The 14,093-nt window shown below is 44.2% G+C and overlaps 1 protein-coding gene across 8 annotated transcripts in view; it reads right to left on the bottom strand.

Moving 5' to 3' along the window:
* RANBP3 (RAN binding protein 3) overlaps positions 1–14,093 on the bottom strand; it is a 174,231-nt gene that overhangs the window by 121,307 nt on the left and 38,831 nt on the right. The gene's annotated exons all lie outside the window — the stretch shown is intronic.

Raw genomic sequence — 14,093 nt, 5'->3', positions numbered from 1 at the left:
CCCTATTTGCTATTCTTTCTGCACATTCCTGCGCCCTCAATAAGGCTTCTTTAAAATACAGCCAGCTTTCCTGGACTCCTTTCCCCCCTCATATTAGCCTCCCAAGGGATTCTGCCCATCAGTTCCTTAAGGGAATCAGAGTCTGCTTTTCTGAAGTCCAGAGTTTGTATTTTGCTACTCTCCTTTCTTCCTTTTTTCAGGATCCTGTACTCAACCATCTCATGGTCACTGCTGCCTAGGTTGCCACCCACTTCTACTTCCCCTACCAATTCTTCCCTGTTTGTAAGCAGCAGGTCAAGAGGAGAACGGCCCCTGGTTGGTTCCTCCAGTAGTTGCACTAGGAAATTGCCCCCAACACTCTCCAAAAACTTCCTGGATTTTCTGTGCATTGCTGTATTGCTCTCCCAGCAGATGTCAGGGTGATTGAAGTCCCCCATTAGAACCAGGGCCTGTGTTCTGGAAACTTCAGTTAATTGCCTGTAGAAAGCCTCATCTACCTCATCCTCCAGGTCCGACCGTCTATAGCACACGCCCACCATGACATCACCCTTGTCGCTCTCACTTCTAAACTTAACCCAAAGACTCTCAATAGGCTTTTCTCCAGTTTCATACTGGAGCTCTGAGCAATCATTCTGCTCTCTTACATACTGTGCAACTCCTCCACCTTTCCTCCCTTGCCTGTCCTTCCTGAACAGTTTATACGCATTCATGACAGTGCTCCAGTCATGTGAGCTACCCCACCAAGTCTCTGTTATTCCAATCACATCATAGTTCTTTGACTGGCCACATACATGGCATTGACTGATATCTCTATGCAGATCTCCCTCCATCGAAACTCTTCCTGGTGCCTAGCCCTCACCTGAAACTTGAAATGGCCTGACTTTTCCCTCAAAGCCCTCCCCTCCTACCATTATCAGTCATGGTGGATATCACCACCATCTTACTTGTCAGTAGGCCATAGTTTTGGCTTCATCTTTGATCTAAACCTCTCCAGTGACCCACACATCCAAGCCATGTTTAAATCTTACTGTTTCTTCCTGAAGATCTCCAAGACCTGAACTTTCTTCTCTGCCCCATTCAGTACGGCAATCTCAACTTCTCTGCCCCACTCAATATGGCAATCTCAACTTCTCAGAGCTATTTAAAGTGCTGCTACTGCAATCATCTTCCTGGCTCTTGGTCTCCACCTATATCAACGTCCACTCTTGACATCTCTCCAAGAGCTTCACCACTTCGACTGCATCCAGCACAAAATTTCTCATCCTTACTTTCAAACCCCTCCACAATTTTCCTCTCATCAGGCTGAACCCCACCTTTTCTGTTCTAGTGATGATGTTAACTTCCATCACCTATTTCTTCAACAAGCACTTCCATGCTTTTTCTCAGACCACCCTTAGGAAAAGCTCCCAATCAAAATCTGTAAAGCCATCACCCTTCCTCCTTCAAATTCCTCCTTAAAACTCACCTCTGCTGGAATGCACACATAAAACTACTACCTGATAATGAATAGGCAGGTGAGAAGTTATGATCACTGCTACTAACTGGCTAAGAACTGCACACATCTATTATCACCTTGTCTCCCCTGTATCCCCCAATGCAGACCACTTGTCTTGTCAACGTGTTATGTCTTGTTTTCCAGACTAAGCTCTTTGAGGCACAGACACTCATTTATTACATCTGTTCAGCTCCTAGTATAACTTGGCCTAACCAAATTGTGGCCTTTAGGGGCTACCACAACATAAATGGTAACATCAGTAGATTCAAAGTAACAGAAATGCATACAATTAATAAAAGGGAAGATTAAAGATATCAGTGAAAAATCCCTGGCCAGTAGTATCATGAATAAGAAAGGTTTCAGAGTAGCCGCCGTATTAGTCTGTATCCGCAAAAAGAAAAGGAGGACTTGTGGCACCTTAGAGACTAACCAATTTATTTGAGCATAAGCTTTCGTGAGCTACAGCTCACTTCATCGGATGCATCTGATGAAATGGGCTAGTATTACTAGTGGCATTAGCCAGACATCAGTCCTGGACAAAAGAATAGAACGGCGGATATGAGACAAAGAACTGAGGGATGGTAACATAATTAATGCCCAGCATCACTGTTTTACGGAAAATGGTTTTGTCAAGAAAACTACCATTTTTTGATAAGACTACAGGTTTGGTTCAATATTGGCTGATTTCAAAATATAACTGCTAATGGTGAATCATCATAAAATGGATATGGTTATATGGAGAACTGCAGGAATCTGTTCATTTCCTAATGCTACTCTATACTTTTTAATAAGTGAGCTAGAAGAAATTCTATAACCATTGCTGATAAAGGTCGCAGATTGCACAAAGATTGGTGGAGTGGCAAATGATGACAAACCCAAGGTCTCTTATACAGAACTATCTGAATCGCGTGGTAAGCTGGAAGAATCCTACAAGCATTTTAATAATACCAAATGCAAAGTAATACATCTAAGAACAAAGAAATGGGACATAATTTATAGAATGGGGAACTGCAGCTTAGAAAGCAGGATCTCTAAAAAGGATTCAGGGGGCATGGAGGATAGCCAACTGAACATGAGTTCCCAGTGCAATGCAAAAGTGAAAACAATTAAAATGATGCTTGCATATATTAAGGGGGGGAATTTCAAGTAGAACTAGGGAGGCAATATCTCTGAATATAGCATTGGGGAGGGAGACCACCACTGAATTATTGTGTTCAGTTCGAATTACTGCCCAAAATCTGTTCTATCCTTCCTCTCCAAACTAACTGAATGTGCAGTATGCAAGTGCCATCTGGCATTACTATCTAATTCCATTATTGGTCCTTGCTGATCTGGCTTCTGCCCTCACCCATCCCAATGAAACTTTTCTCACTCAAGTCTGAAATGCCCTCTTTCTGGCCAAATTTCAGAGTCTCTGCTCTCAGAGTGTATTCATTATCCTGCTGCTAAAATTATGTTCCTGGCATGACACTCTAACCATATTAACCCCTTCTCCCACTCTGAGTCCCTGCACTGACTCCCCCTTTGCCTCCACAAATAAAAGTTTGTCTTTACTCTTAAAGCCCTTCATATCTATGCCAATCTTAGCTTACCTAGTAACCTATTGAGAAGTCAGCCCTCTCCCTTTGCTCTGCTAGTATTCCCAGCCTTTGCTACCTACCAGTCAGCTTCTCCCTTATCATCACTCCTCTTTTTCTCATGCATGGAAAAAACTCCCCACTAAAATCCCTCCTTAGGGTTCCCCACTGCAATACCACCTACAACAGACATCCTGCTAATCATGGTTTGGCAAGCAATATGTGATTCTCCTCTTTCCCCTCTTTCCTTTCCCTACTCCCTACCTCTAATCCCAGTTATTTTATTTTTAAACTACACTCCACGTAATATTGCTGGTCCATATTCATTTGTCTGCATGCATTCACATCCACTATGCTTTTTGTTTGTGTGTGTCTTTAATCTGCAAGACATCAGGGCAGGAAAGACAGTTGGTGTTCTTCGAGATGTGTTGCTCATGTCCATTCCACAGTAGGTGTCTGTGCTTGCCACATGCCTGAAGTTCTTCCCTTAGCAGTACCTGTAGGGGAGCACCCCTAGTGACCCCTGGAATGGCACTACCATGGCACGGTATAAGGGGTGCTGCGCGCTCCCCCGACCCTCAGTTCCTTCTTGCTGGGGAAGGAGAGTGGGATGTGGAATGGATGAGCAACACATCTTGAAAAACACAAGTTATGGAAAAGGTAACCATCTTTTCTTCTTCGAGTGATTGCTCATGTGCATTCCACAGTAGGTGATTCCCAAACTATACCTGTTGGAGGTAAGTAGTTCACAGACACTCAGGACGGAGCACTGCCCTGCCGAACCCGGCGTCCTTCCTGGTCTGGGAGACGATCGCACAGTGCGAGGTGAACGTGTGGACTGATGACCATGTAGCAGCCCTACAAACGTCCTGAATAGGGACGTGAGCCAAAGGGTGGCCAACGAGGCTTGCACCGTTGTCGAGTGTGCTCTCACAATCAGCTCCGGGGGAACTCCCGCCAGGTCATAAGAAGTACAGATACATGAAGTGATCCAGCTGGAGAGCCACTGAGTGGAGATCGGTCAACCCTTCATTCGTTCAGCCATACTGATGAACAGCTGTGAAGACTTCCTGAATGGTTTTGTTCGTTTCAGGTAAAAAGCCAGGGCCTGTCTCACATCTAGCATGTGGAGACAGCGCTCCTCACTAGACGTGTGAGGCTTAGGACTGAAGGAAGTAAAATGTCTTGGTTCATATGATAGGTGGAGACCACCTTGGCAAGGAACGAAGGGTGTGGGTGGAGCTGCACCTTAGCTTTATGAAATACCATATACGGGGGTTAGGAGGTCAGGGCCTGGAGCGCCGAGACCCTCCTAGCAGACGTGATTGCCACAAGAGAGGCTACTTTCCATGAAAGGTGGGACCAGGAGCATGTGATAAGCAGCTCAAATAGAGGCCCTGTCAGCCTGGCCAGGACCAAGTTCAGGTCCCACTGTGGAACAGGGGGCCTAACATACAGACAGATGCGATCTAAGCCCTTAAGGAATCAGCCGATCATGGCGTGAGAAAATACTGTGTGGCCCTGGACAGGCGGGAGGAAGGTTGATATGGCTGCCAGATGCACTTCGATGGACGAGGGCACTAGGCCTTAGACTCGGAGATGAAGGAGGGCGTAGTGCCTGAGGAGAGAGTCCACATAGCCAGACAATCCTGCTGTTAGGGTGCCAATGCCTGAGATGATAGGGCGTCCAGGATTTCCAGGTTTATGGATCTTGGATAGCAAACAGAATACCCCTGGTCTGGGTTCTAGGCATGGGTCTGCACAGTGAATGCCTGTGCTTTTTCAGGGAGTTTCTTGAGCAGATGGTGTAGTTTCTTTTGGTAATCCTCAGTGGGATCAGAGGATAATGGCCTGTAGAACGTGGAGTTAGAGAGCTGCCTAGCAGCCTCTTGTTCATATTCCAACTTATTCATGACGACGACAGCACCTCCTTTTTCAGCCTTTTTGACTCTCTCCTCAGGCCCTATGCTACCAGCACTCCAAGCTATCTTTGAGACACCACTGACTTCCTGAGGAAACTACAATCCATTGGTGATCTTCCTGAAAACACCATCCTGGCCACTATAGATGTAGAAGCCCTCTACACCGACATTCCACACAAAGATGGACTACAAGCTATCAGGAACAATATCCCTGATAATGTCACGGCAAACCTGGTGGCTGACTTTTGTGACTTTGTCCTCATCCACAACTATTTCGCATTTGGGGACAATGTATACCTTCAAGTCAATGGCACTGCTATGGGTACCCGCATGGCCCCACAGTATGCTAACACTTTTATGGCTGACTTAGAACAACACTTCCTTAGCTCTCGTCCCCTAAAATCGCTACTCTACTTGCGCTACGTTGATGACCTATTCATTGTCTGGACCCATGGAAAAGCAGCCCTAGAGGAATTCCACCATGATTTCAACAATTTCCATCCCACCGTCAACCTCAGCCTAGACCAATCCATACAAGCGGTCCATTTCCTGGACACTACTGTGCTAATAAGTGATGGTCACACAAACACCATCCTATACCAGAAACCTACTGACCACAATATTTACCTACATGCTTCCAGCTTCCATCCAGTACACCACATGATCCATTGTCTATAGCCAAGCTCTACGATACAAACGCATTTGCTCCAATCCCTCAGTCAGAGACAAACACCTACAAGATCTCTATCAAGCATTCTTAAAACTACAATGCCCACCTACTGAAGTGAAGAAACAGACTGGGAGAGCCAGAAGAGTACCCGCAAGTCACCAACTACAGGACAGGCCCAACAAAGAAAATAACAGAACTCCACTAGTGATTACCTTCAGCCCCCAACTAAAACCTCTCCAGCGCATCATCAAAGATTTGCAACCTATCCTGAAAAATGATCCCTCACTCTCACAGATCTTGGGAGACAGACCAGCCCTCACTTACAGACAACTCCCCAACCTGAAGCAAATACTCTCCAGCAACCACACACCACACAACAGAACCACTAACCCAGGAACCTATCCTTGCAACAAAGTCCGATGCCAACTCTGTCCACATATTTATTCAAGTGACACCATCATAGGACCTAATCACATTAGCCATGTCATCAGGGGCTCGTTCACCTGCACATGTACCAATGTGATATATGCCATCATGCGCCAGCAATACCCCTCTGCCATGTACATTGGCCAATCCGGACAGTCTCTACGCAAAAGAATAAATGGACACAAATCTGACATCAGGAATCATAACATTCAAAAACTGGGAGGAGAACACTTCAACCTCTCTGGCCACTCAGTAAAAGATTTAAGGGTGGCAATTTTGCAAGAGAAAGGCTTCAGAAACAGACTCCAATGAGAAACTGCTGAGCTTGAATTAATATGCAAACTAGATACCATTAACTTGGGTTTGAACAGAGACTGGGAGTGGCTGGGTCATTCCACATATTGAATCTATTTCCCTAAGTTAAGTATCCTCACACCTTCTTGTCAACTGTCTAAATGGGCCATGTTGATCATCACTACAAAAGTTTTTTTCTCCTGCTGATAATAACTCATCTTACCTAATTAGCCTCTTGAAGTTTGTATGGAACTTCCAACTTCTCTGTATGTGTATATATCTATGTTCTTACTATATGTTCCATTCTATGCATCCAATGAAGTGGGCTGTAGCCCACGAAAGCTTATGCTCTCATGTTCTTCACAGAAAGTTTGAAGTTTCACTGCAAAAAGAAAACCATCTGCACGAGGGGCGTACAGCTCTTGCCAGTGATGCGCAAGTGAAGACACGTTCTTCCTGTTTACAGAGCTTTTAGCCTCCGGAGGATATCCCACAGTGCCTAGGTGACCACTCTGGCCAGCAGCTCTGCTGCTCTGACGCCAGGTAAACAGACATCCACCCCTCCCGCTGTAAACTCCCTTCCTGTTTTTTTGGCAGGTGCTCACTTGTCATCTGGCCAGGTGACAATGACTGCTCCCTGGCTTAGAGCAATGCTGAGCTAAAGGTGCTGATCAGTGTTTGGGGAGAGGAGGCTGTGCAGGGACCCAGGATGCCCCACAATCATCCTCCCCCTCCCCCCCTTCCCACAAGACCTATCGTCAAAACGGAGAGAGCTGCGCTGTGGGATAGTGCCCTCAGTGCACTGCTCTCATCAGCATGGAAGTGCTGCAAATGTAAACACACAGTGATGCTTGTGGAAGTAAGTGAGCACACAAGCCAGCGCTTTTCTTTCACCGGTGAAACTGACAGCACAAAAACTCTGCAAGTGTAGACTCAGCCTCAAGCTGTTTAAGATTGCATCCTACAGACTAAAGACACCAGAAGATATCACACCACAAAAGTATCAGAAGGTATCCGTATACAGTGAAGAAACCACCAAGCATCAAGAAAAGAAAAATGAAGAGATTTATAAATAAGAGACTGGTCAACTACACCTCAATCTACCACAGTTAGACAATGACATTGGCAATCAGCTAGAAACAACTGTCATTTAATTTGAATTTGGCTGTGTAAAAGCGGCTGTGTAAAAGCAACTGTATTACTGCTATATTGTTGTACTATTGCTGTACTGTTGTATTGCTGCTGTACAGCATTTACAATGAGCATAACATTGCTAAACTGCTTAACCGACACACGAACGGCAGAAAACAATATGAAGGCAAGAAAAACAAATTGGTAAAGAAATTAAGTTCCACAGTAGTAAACAAATTCCCTGGTAGGACCAGTCATACTTTGGGGTCAGTGACTCTGCATCCCAAGCAAGACACATTTTATTCAAAACAATCTTGTTCAGTGTCTGGGTACCAACACTAAACCCTGGCACAGCAATATTTGATCAGTTGGTTACTGTCCACTCAGCAGATTATCTGGAAGACAGTGTCCATAAGGAACAACTGGCTCTACATCAACAAATGGGGTATCACAGAGCAATGCAGCAGAGAAGATAGCCGTTCCTGATTCCTGCCCAGCAAAACTTATCAGAGTGACAACGAGCAGTAAGGATAACCTATAACATGAATGGACAGTACCAGGCAGTAACTAACTACAAATATTTATATGTAAAGGCCTCATTTGTAATGTCACTACTCAACATTTCTTGTACTTCTCATATACATAGCACTGTAAAACACACTGTAGTAATACCTATCTCAGTACTTCAAAACACTCAGCCTACTACCAAAAATAATACAGGCGGTAACTGTAAATGGCCTAATAGGATGTGTTGCTATCTGCAGTACCACTAGGGCCAAACCCCAATAACAGATTGGAAAACGATTATTATGCTTGACTATAAGGTGGTGTCATATGTACACATACATACTCTACATATATACCCACGTACACTACAAATATATACGCCATATCCATATTATTCATATATATTAATTATTTAGGAGTGCCTCTTGGGCTCAATCAAAGCCCTGGGCCTAACATTCCCAGGCCCGCCGTAAGGGACTACAATCAATTGGAAAATAAAATCTCTCCATCAGTCATACAAGGGAATGTGCAGACTACGGGACAGATAGGGCATGAATGTATGGATGGTAAAGTAAGGTGACCACATAACAGTGTTTAGCCCACTGGGTCATCTTCAGTCCATGCATTATGCTTTTTTGAGATGATGGGTAAACATCCTCCCCATAAAAAGACAGAAAGTGGGGGAATGTAGTCGGAAGAGGGTCTGAAACATAAGCCCTAGTATCAGAGGCCTGAGCTAAAAGTAGTGGTCAAACCTTTGCTGATAGAAAACAAAATAAGGCCCTGCTCACAGAATCTGGCAAGAACAGGGCTGATATTGCCAAAACACATTCCTAGGAGGTGGTAGGCACAGAGCATTCACACAAACACATTTCAAGAGGGTGGTACCAGAACACCACGATACCAACACATTCCCCAAAGATAACAGGAACATGCTGACCCACCCTAAAGATAAGGTCAGGATGAAAGTGTGATGGATAGAGATGTACCAGGTGATAGGTGGAAACCGGTTCTGCCAGAGGGTGTCAACTAACTACATCAGAGGGACAGTATGTAACTTGTTTGTACTGATGTATAAAACGGAGTCTCAGAGGGAGCGTCTTTGGCCAGCTGAGGGGACAGCGGAAAGTCCCTCCACTAACTAAGCTGCGTCCATTGTCACGCGCATACATTCACTGAGTGTACTTGTAGTAAGTATAAGGCACCAATACCATGCTTCATCGACAATAAACCTGACCAAGTTCCTTCACTACAAACCAAGTCTCTGGTTATTGGGCACTTCGATCGGAGCCTGCTGTACAGGTTATCTGGCCAGAGTCAGTATAGCATGCAGAGAGAACCCACACACAGCCAACATCTGACCATGGGAGGAAAATAGTCTTAGAGGGGCAGGACAGGGACTCCTGGCCAGGAACGCAAGGACAAAGACTAGCCCCTCGCTGTGGGGTGCTGCTGAACAGTCCCTGCCCAGGAACCGCTGCCCTAAGAGAGCAGGGCCGCAACAGCGGGACTCATAAGAACCGTCATAATGGGTCAGACCAAATGTCTACCTAGGCCAGTATGGCCAATGCCAGAGGGAATGAACAGAACAGGTAATTATCAAGTGATCCATCCCGTCACCCATTCCCAGCTTCTGGCAAACAGAGGCTAGGGACACCTGCCCATCCTGGCCATTGATTGATCTATCCTCCACGAACTTATCTAGTTCTTTTTTGAACCCTAAGAGGGTTCTGAGCAAAGTTACTGAGCAATATTTTTTCATTGATTTTAGCATATCAGCTGAAATCCATATTTACCGACAACTACCGATTAAAATCAAATCCTGCCTAGCCTACCTAAAGGTTAATAATGGAGAGTACTATCTCCAGAAAAGTCAGCTGAAGATACAGAATCCAGCTACAATAACAGGAGGCCTTGTAAAGTCAAGTTTCATTTTCTGCAGCAAATTGGAGTAGTACCTGAATTCTCCATAATTCTAAGTATCTATTAATGATCAGACATGGCCCAGATGTGTTAGACTGTCACATGGGGGCACACCTTGATAAGCTACTTTTTTCCTTCTCCCACTGATGGTTCCAGGATAGCCTGCTGAAGAAAAGAAGCATTCTGTATAGTGTCTGACAAGGGTCAACTTGACCAGGATTGCAAATAGGGTTGCCAATTTCAGTTGAACATATTCCTGGAGGTTTCATCATATGACAATCTTTTATTAAAGATTGAGCTTTAATTCCTGAGACTCCAGGACAATCCGGGAGGGTTGGCAACCCTAACTGTAAAGCTAACAGAAGTTTAAACTACCTCCAGCCAAACACATTTTGCTAGAGTATAAATTATTATTTTCTATTATCTAAAACTGTGTATTGTGCCAATTTTTTAAAAATTCTTTACAGTACACTTAAAATAAAGCCTTGCTCTTCTGCCCCTCCCCTCCTGCCCAAAAGACATGCACACAGGCAAAATTCCCATCAACTTTAATAGGAATTCTTCCTGAGTAATCTTAATAAAGAATTGCCAGGTTTGGCATGTAATCAAGGAATCCACTTAACCGAGGTGTTTCTTTGAGTGGTAGTTTGGTTTCTAAGCCCAGTGGTAGTTAATGGCAAATGCTGTCAACCGCTGCTCAATGACAATGCTGTTTTAACTAAAATTGCGATGATGGGTGTCAGCTAAAATGCTGCCTTTGTGAATCTTGGGCAACTTCTGTTGAATAAGATGACTGTTTAATTGGAAACCAGGTTATCCCAATAAGCATATTACACAATGTAACAATTACAAAGAAATTCAAAGTTGCCATCTTGAGTTTTTTGGTAACATGGGGTCAAGTTATGCTTTTGTTACTTACGTATGCAGTTCCACAGACTTCACCTAAAGGATCTGCACAAATAGAGCAAGCAGGATTTGACCCTCAGTTTCCAACAAAGCCTGGAGACTTTCACGGCTGTTTTAAAGTTAAGTTACCTTACATATATTTTGGCCATTTAACATTTTATATGTATAATACATACACTAATATTTAATAACTTGTACAAGTTGCCTTAAAACAGTAAGTCCCCAACTTTTTGCATAGACTAATCTGTCCACTAACACTTACTATGCCATTACATAGGTGTACTGAATTTACTGCTGGGAAATAAAATGGGAGCAATCACTAACATCAAATCTCCCCTCCCAAAACCATTCATAATTCTGGGTATCACACAAGTGACAGGTACTTCTAAAAATAATATTCATTAGGAGGTTAAATATAATTGAGCTACCTAGCACTGGAAGAAATTACTGGAGTTTAACTTTAATAATCTCTACTTTGGCTACAAATCTATTAAACCACTTCATTTATCCTTAACTAATAGAGTCAATCCTTAACTCATGTTTCTTGAGCAGGTAAGAATTGTGACAAAGGCCAAAACTGAAGTTTTACCACAAACCTAAGGAAAATTACCTTTCTGTAAAGATGTAGTTCACTATTCATGTCTTAATATTCTGGGAGTTTTTACAGATTAGATTACATATAAAATGACAGTCAGATAGCGATAAGAACTAACTTTTGGGAAGAATTAACAACATTTATTTGATTGGAGAACGTGAAACTTGAAAACAGTAGATCTGTAGAAAAGACAGATTTTTAAATTTGAATTGTGGCAGACTTTAAATTGGAACCACTTTAAATAGTACCAAGTTGTCAGCCAGGGTGACAGGTTTCTCTAGCTCTCTCCTTACAGAACAAATACAGGACTGGAATGTAAATACAGCACAGCAGGGAAGGAGGTGACCAGCCCTCTGTGGAGAAAGAAGTGGTTCGGGACTATTTAGAAAAGCTGGACGAGCACAAGTCCATGGGGCCGGATGCGCTGCATCCAAGAATGCTAAAGGAGTTGGCAGATCTGATTGCAGAGCCATTGGCCATTATCTTTGAAAAGTCATGGCGATAGGGGAAGGTCCCGGACGACTGGAGAAAGGTTAATGTAGTGCCCATCCTTAAAAAAGGGAAGGAGGAGGATCCGGGTAACTACAGGACAGTCAGCCTCACCTCAGTCCCTGGAAAAATTATGGAGCAGGTCCTCAAGGAATCAATTCTGAAGCACTTAGAGGAGAGGAAAGTGATCAGGAAGTCACCATGGATTCACTGACTAATCTAATTGCCTTCTATGACGAGATAACTGGCTCTGTGGATGAGGGGAAAACGGTGGACGTGTTATTCCTTGACTTTAGCAAAGCTTTTGACACAGACTCCCACAGTATTCTTGCCAGCAAGTTAAAGTAGTATGGGCTGGATGAATGGACTATAAGGTAGAGAAACAGCCGTGTTAATCTGTATTCGCAAAAAGAAAAGGAGTACTTGTGGCACCTTAGAGACTAACCAATTTATTTGAGCATGAGCTTTCGTGAGCTACAGCTCACTTCATCGGATGCATACCGTGGAAACTGCAGAAGACATTACATACACACAGAGACCATGAAACAATACCTCCTCCCACCCCACTGTCCTGCTGGTAATAGCTTATCTAAAGTGATCATCAAGTTGGGCCATTTCCAGCACAAATCCAGGTTTTCTCACCCTCCGCCCCCCCCCCCCCAAACTCACTCTCCTGCTGGTAATAGCCCATCCAAAGTGACCACTCTCTTCACAATGTGTATGATAATCAAGGTGGGCCATTTCCAGCACAAATCCAGGCTCTCTCACCCCCCCCCCTCCCGGGGGGAGACACACACACACACACAGATACTCACTCTCCTGCTGGCAATAGCTCATCCAAACTGACCACTCTCCAAGTTTAAATCCAAGTTTAACCAGAACGTCTGGGGAGGGTGGGGGGGGGGGGTTGTAGGAAAAAACAAGGGGAAATAGGCTACCTTGCATAATGACTTAGCCACTCCCAGTCTCTATTTAAGCCTAAATTAATAGTATCCAATTTGCAAATGAATTCCAATTCAGCAGTTTCTCGCTGGAGTCTGGATTTGAAGTTTTTTTGTTTTAAGATAGCGACCTTCATGTCTGTGATTGCGTGACCAGAGAGACTGAAGTGTTCTCCGACTGGTTTATGAATGTTATAATTCTTGACATCTGATTTGTGTCCATTTATTCTTTTACGTAGAGACTGTCCAGTTTGACCAATGTACATGGCAGAGGGGCATTGCTGGCACATGATGGCATATATCACATTGGTGGATGTGCAGGTGAACGAGCCTCTGATAGTGTGGCTGATGTTATTAGGCCCTGTGATGGTGTCCCCTGAATAGATGTGTGGGCACAATTGGCAACGGGCTTTGTTGCAAGGATAAGTTCCTGGGTTAGTGGTTCTGTTGTGTGGTATGTGGTTGTTGGTGAGTATTTGCTTCAGGTTGCGGGGCTGTCTGTAGGCAAGGACTGGCCTGTCTCCCAAGAGTTTCCTAATGTCTCCCAATGTCCAGTTTACATTGGTCAAACTGGACAGTCTCTACGTAAAAAAATAAATGGACACAAATCAGATGTCAAGAATTATAACATTCATAAACCAGATGGAGAACACTTCAATCTCTCTGGTCACGCAATCACAGATATGAAGGTCGCTATCTTAAAACAAAAAAACTTCAAATCCAGACTCCAGCGAGAAACTGCTGAATTGGAATTCATTTGCAAATTGGATACTATTAATTTAGGCTTAAATAGAGACTGGGAGTGGCTAAGTCATTATGCAAGGTAGCCTATTTCCCCTTGTTTTTTCCTACAAAACCCCCCCCCCCCCTCACCAAGACGTTCTGGTTAAACTTGGATTTAAACTTGGAGAGTGGTCAGTTTGGATGAGCTATTGCCAGCAGGAGAGTGAGTATCTGTGTGTGTGTGTGTGTGTGTCTCCCCCCGGGAAGGGGGGGGGGGGTGAGAAAGCCTGGATTTGTGCTGGAAATGGCCCACCTTGATTATCATGCACATTTTAGGGAGAGTGGTCACTTTGGATAAGCTATTACCAGCAGGAGAGTGAGTTTGTGTGGGGGGGGCGGAGGGTGAGAAAACCTGGATTTGTGCTGGAAATGGCCCAACTTGATGATCACTTTAGATAAGCTATTACCAGCAGGACAGTGGGGTGGGAGGAGGT

This window comes from Lepidochelys olivacea (assembly GCF_965140295.1).
Source record: "Lepidochelys olivacea isolate rLepOli2 genome assembly, chromosome: 25".
In the NCBI taxonomy this organism is placed as follows: Eukaryota; Metazoa; Chordata; order Testudines; family Cheloniidae; genus Lepidochelys; species Lepidochelys olivacea.
This window is presented reverse-complemented; position numbering and strand designations above follow the sequence as displayed.